The sequence below is a fragment of the Salarias fasciatus genome, chromosome 14 (genome assembly GCF_902148845.1).
Source record: "Salarias fasciatus chromosome 14, fSalaFa1.1, whole genome shotgun sequence".
NCBI lineage: Eukaryota > Metazoa > Chordata > Actinopteri > Blenniiformes > Blenniidae > Salarias > Salarias fasciatus.
Genome location: NC_043758.1, coordinates 24,926,523 through 24,932,568, shown reverse-complemented (window position 1 = coordinate 24,932,568; position 6,046 = coordinate 24,926,523).

Below are 6,046 nucleotides of genomic sequence, written 5' to 3'. Positions count from 1 at the left end.
ACGGCTGGTTCTTCTTCCTCTTAGACGCCGAATCCTTCCGGATGCCTGGAGGTGGGCCCTTACTCCAAGCCGAGTGGCGTGGAGGCTGAGCGGGTAGTTGGTGTCGCGCCTGTTGTCCCTCCTGGACATTGGCCGTCGGAGTCGCCCTCTTAGGGAGCGGCTGCACGGCTACAGGCCTGCGGGATCCGGATGCGGATCTGGGTTTTACCTCCCGTCTGGGAATGATGCTGCGCAGAGCTTCGTTCTGCTTCTTCCCCAGCTCAAATCTCGCCTGGATGGCGTCCAGCGACTGACCAAACAGGCCCGCAGTGGAGACGGGTCCGTCCAGATACAAGGCCCTGTCTCTCTCCGGGACATCAGACAGAGTCAGCCACAGATGTCTCTGCGCTACCACGGTAGACGCCATTCCTCTGCCGAGGGAAAGCGCTGCACCGCGAGCCACACGGAGAATGTAGTCTGTGGCGACTCTGACCTCGTCCAGGAGAGGAGACAGCGGGTTGTCTGGGGGCAAGTGCGAACCCAGCTCCGCCAGACACATAGCCTGGTACGTCTGCAGCATAGTGACAGAGCTCAGCGCGCGGGCAGCACCCGCCTGAGCTCGGTAAATTTTTTCCAGCTGTGACGCTGAAAATCTGCAGTGCTTGGACGGGAGGGAGGGGGCCCCGCCGACACCATGGTTATGGGACGGGGCCAGGTAGGCCGCCAGAGACGGCTCCATCGGTGGCGGGTTAACCAAACCCGCCTTCTCCGCTCCGTCCAAGTCCGAATATTGTCCATAGCCGGGCACCGTGACGCGGGTGGACAGTGGTTTGTCCCATGACGATGTTAGCTCCGCCACAAAGTCCGGGAACATTGGCAGAATATTTTTCACCGCTGCCGGCTCGGGGGGTAGAAAAAACCCCGCAAACCGTGACGGTTTCTGGGACGGCGGAGGAGACGGCCACTCCACCTCCAGCTTCTCCGCTGCTCTGCGAAACAGCGAGAGAAATGAATTGTCGTCGCAGTTAGCCGAAGCCGTGGCTGCGGCTAACTGCTCTGACGGCAAGCCCTCGTCCTCCGACAGCCCATGCATGTCCAGACCGATGTCCAGCACGTCATCGTCGTCATGATGGGCTGCCAGACCAAAGGGCTGGTCAGCCAGCTCGGAGGACCCGGGGTCAAACCCGGCTGCTTCCTCCACTTGCTCCATGTGGTCCGCCCAGCTAGTAGCGGGGACTTCGACCTGGAGCTCCTCGTCGTCGGAGCCAGACGAAGCTGGGTCCCTGGACTCGGAGAGGAGGGGGTCCTGCCGTGCTGCTGAAGCACCCAGCACTTTTTCCACGAACTTGACCCGTCTCTCGAGTGTCGACCGCTGAAGCTGGAGACAAAACTCACACACTTCGGGGTCCGCCAACGCCCTCCTGGCGTGGACAACACCCAAACAGACGGGACAAGCCTCGTGCTGGTCCTTCTCGTGTAAGGAGAAGCCGCATCCCTGAGGACAGGGACGAACAGAAGACTTCTTCCCCACCTTCGGCCTCGTGCTCATGACGAGACACGAAGCCTGTACCAGTCCGAAATTAGCGCTCCGCGGGCAGTCACCTGCTACAGCAGTAGCAGAGGCTAACACCAACAGCGAGCTGTTTAGCTAATTCCAGCACCGGAGAAAACAAGCTAACTAGCAGCAGCTAGCTAACCTGTCTCGGCGAGGTGTTCTTAGCGCAGTGAAGAGCGTAAGAACTGAGGGATGTCTGTGATGACGGCCGCTTATAAGCGGAGGGCGGGCCATCCACGTCATCACAGATCATCTGCCATAAAGGCGTGAATAGAGGTGTCTTCAGCAGGCCGTAAGGGGCGTGATATCCCATACAATATGTGTTGTACCGAGTGAATCGACTGAAAGGGAACTCCAAAAGAGCAGCATATCTGTGTCTTGATATACTATGAGTCTGATGTTGGACAAATGCAGAAGGTTCTGCAGAATCCAGCTTAAAGCTACAAACACAATAGTCCCCCGTGACATGCTGAGTAGTCCTCCACAATCTCATAAGAAAAAAAAAAAAAAAACAAAAACTTATTTGTTGTTTAAAATACATAAATCAACAAGTGGGATAAACAATACAAGCAGTGGGCCCGACCTACTAAAGGTTTGTGCAGACAAAAATGAGTGCAGGATTTGTGTTGCTCATACACAAATTGAAGTTGAACCATAAATATGATGCACTGAGAAAGAAACCGAATGAAACGAAACATATGAATCAGATGTGTGCTCCAGACCAAAATACTGTAAAGGAGTTTGTGCAAATAGATTAATGTATGACACACAATGTGATAATCTGTCATTTTTGTGAAATGTATTTCCCTCAGGTGGCTCCCTGTTAATCCATCCCATCACTGACTCTGGGTCACACCACTGTTGGAGAATGAACCAGTGAAAATGCAAAATGACATGAGCACACATTTCCATGGTATCTGAGACTGTTTGCAAGGGGAAGCTGCAACATCTTATCATGAGAGCAACTAAGTTGAAGTTGAGAACCTACACTAGTGAATCCGTTCCAGATTTTGGAGCAGTGGATGTCATTGTGCAACACAATGGTCAGAGGAAATGTCTTCCACTGTACATCATTCTGGAAAACCTACCAGCATTGTTAGGTCATAAGTGGCTGAAACACCTCAGACTGAACAGAGTGGATGTGTTTATGGTCAGGAATTAAGATAATGACCCTCTACAGGACATTTTAAGGAAGCACTCCAAAGATTGTAGTGAAGAACTTGGAAGTATTGAAGGCATCACTGTAAAACTGACCATCAAACCAGAAAGCACTCAAAAGGACTTCCTGGTTTTACTCAAAGCACTCAAAAGGAATTCCTGGTTTCCTGGCCTGTCCCCTTTTCCAGAAAACCCAAGGTAGAGGCAGAACTCGACAGATTAGTGGAAGAAGGAGTATTGGAGCCAGTGAGTACAAGTGACTGGGCTGCCCCAGTAGTTCCTGTCATGAAAAAGGATGGAAGGCCGAGTGATGACTGTGGTGTGGTGTGGTAGATTTAAGTAGGCTATTATAATTTTTTTTTAACTGACATATTGTCTGTTTGCACCGTGGGTCCGAGAGGACTGAAATTTTATGTGTGCTGTATGTCATGTATCTATAGCATATTTGACAATAAAGCTGACTTTGACTTTGACCTTTGAACACTAAGCAACAATATTTGCAATCAAGAAATTTCACAATTACCTCTTTGGTAAAAAAAATTCATTCTGCTGACTGATCTTCTCCCTGTCATTTCCATCTTTGGGCCCCAGATTGACATCCCCTCACTTGCTTTCATGTCATATGCAGCAGTGGGCTCTATTACTTTCTTCTCATCAGTACGAGATCAAGTACAGGAAGGTGGATGACCACAGGCAGCGGTCCCTATTAGCTCAACCTACGTGAAAAGATACACCAGCATTGACCCGATTTTATCGGAAGTCATGGGGGAAAGGGAGAGATGACACCCAGCTTGAAGCCACATCTGGTAAGAAGGAACAAACTCTCTCTGGGCTGGTTGTCTATTGAGGGGTAATCGTGTGACTGTTTCACCACCACTGAGAGAGAAAGTGTTGGATGAACTCCACTCTGGATGTGGTGTGGTGCACATGAAGGAAACTGCAATCAGTTATTTTTGGTGGCCAGCGATAGAGGAGAAGGCTAAGCCATGTGTTGCCTTGTCAGAAACTAAGAAACCGCCCACAGCTGGCTCCCTTACATCCTTGGGACTGACCTGAAGAACCATGGCAGACAGTACACGTCATCTTCACTGGGCCTCGGGAGAACCACTTGGTCCTTGTTGCATTTGATGCTCACAGTAAATGCCCGAAGTTGTGTGTGTGTGTGTGTGTGTGTGTGTGTGTGTGTGTGTGTGTGTGTGTGTGTGTGTGTGTGTGTGTGTTTGTGTGTGTGTTCTTTTGGAGTGGAGCTATGTTGCAGGAATTCCCTCCAGGGTTAATCAAGTCTTCCTGTCCCATTCCATTCCGTTCTGTTGTATTTAAATTGCAGCATTTAAAACACGGTGCAAACGCCACTATAATGGCTCCAGAAGTTGTAATGCTTAATCACAGAGAACAAATAACCTGGCACCACAGAAAAACAAATTGAAACATACACAAGCTAATGTGTGCCATTAACAGAGAATCTTATGTTTAGCTCTTTTGCTTTTCAATAGAAATGCATACTGCACAATTAAACAACTGACTAACTTTGGATTGCACTCACTGGATTAAGTAACGTTCCTATAGCTATGTCACCCAGTCATGTGTGTGAGTATAGAGCAGCGATGACTGAATTCTTTGAATTCGGATTCTCTGCTGAAAGCCTCCATAAACTATGTCCCTTGTATGTCCTCCCTGGCACAGAGAGACAAGCCCCAGGCCTGTATTATCACACAGAGACAGTTCGGGTGATAATTGACTGAAGGAATGCCAGCCACTTACTGATGAACATGGAAACACTCCACTGTGCATCTCCAAATGGCTTTCGCCAGCTAATGGCGGTGTGGGGGGAAAAAAATGAGCTCGCATAAAGCAGGAGAGGTAATGTAGCTTCCAGCTCAGCTCATTTTCTCCAAACGAAAGCGATAATCTGGACTCCCCCCGAGGGTCTCAGCGATTGAAAGCTCCATGAGCCGAAAGGCCAAATAACTAAGAGAAATTAATGGTGAACCTGGGCCAAAGTGTTCTCATTTCTCTCTGCTGCATCACATCGAGGGCTTTGGCATAGGACAGCAAATGTTACAAAACCAGAACCTTCTCCCTCTTTATTGTTCCTCCCCACTCGTTTTCTCAGTTTTTACTCTTTCTTCATCTCACTTCCCCGCTCTCTTTCTTCATCAATCCCCATCTCAGTCCGTCTCCCTTTCTCTCTCCATGCAGACATACATGCAGAGTGTTTGTGACAACTGGACCACTTTCCATACCCAGATGGACTGGCAAGCGGCTCTCTCAGCAGAAACAGGCTTTCATTCTCTCCCTGAAACCTGCACAGCCATTCAGTCTCTCTCAGGGTTTGATGGCAGCACAAAGACACCACTGATTGTGGATGCATTGTTAAGCAGTTCTGGAAGAGATCCTCCAGGAATGAACCGTCTTTGTGTAAAACTACATTTTTAAAACATTATAATGATACAGTGTAGCCCAAACGTACACATTATATTGCCTACACTTTGCTGTTATTACTAGTGTTGCCCAGTTGTAGAAAGTTAGTATTTCTAAATTGCCATATATTTTTTCAAATTTCGCCTTTATTTTATTTATTTTTTTTAATAGCAAGCATTGACAATTCGACATTGGGCACATCTTTTGTGTGTTTGATTTTTACAGATATAAAGTCACTTTATTACTTACAGATCTTTATCAGTGGCATCCTGATTGCATCCAGAGCTAGAGGCGCAACTGGGTAGAAGTTCAAACTGTGTTCAGTGAGTCAAAAAGTTCTTGTGATCTCTCTCACCTTCAAGCTGGAGGAAGTGAGAGACATTCTGAGCTGCTTTAAATAGAAACATCAGTTGCGGTGCCTTCAGCCCAAGGTCGCTTTTTAGAGGCAATAACCACATGTGGAGCAAGTAGGGTTAAAGAAAATGTTTAGAACTGTCGAGAAACATCCCAAAGAAAAAAATTCCAATTGCATGGAATGTTATTTCATCGTGTTTTTGACATAAATATTGTATTTTTACTTATTCAGTGTGAAACATCACCTCAGCATGTTGTATTCTTGTTCCACACTTGAACGCTTAACGTGCAGAGAGATTGTGTGAAGACTTTGAAATAACACTAAAAGAAACACCATTACTGGGTAATTTATATTTTATTGTTGTGAGACCACTTGAAAGATATATCCCTGCTCCAGTCAGATCAGACTGAGCAGTGCTGTTTTTTTCTCCCACATCTTCTATAATTACTCAATAACATGAAAATTTGAAGAAAATAGCAGTTATTTACTATGTGGCTTGAACAGTAGAGGTCATCAAACATTTTATGTTCATAAGACTTCAAATGGCCGCAGGTTATTAAAGATGAACTGCCAGCATC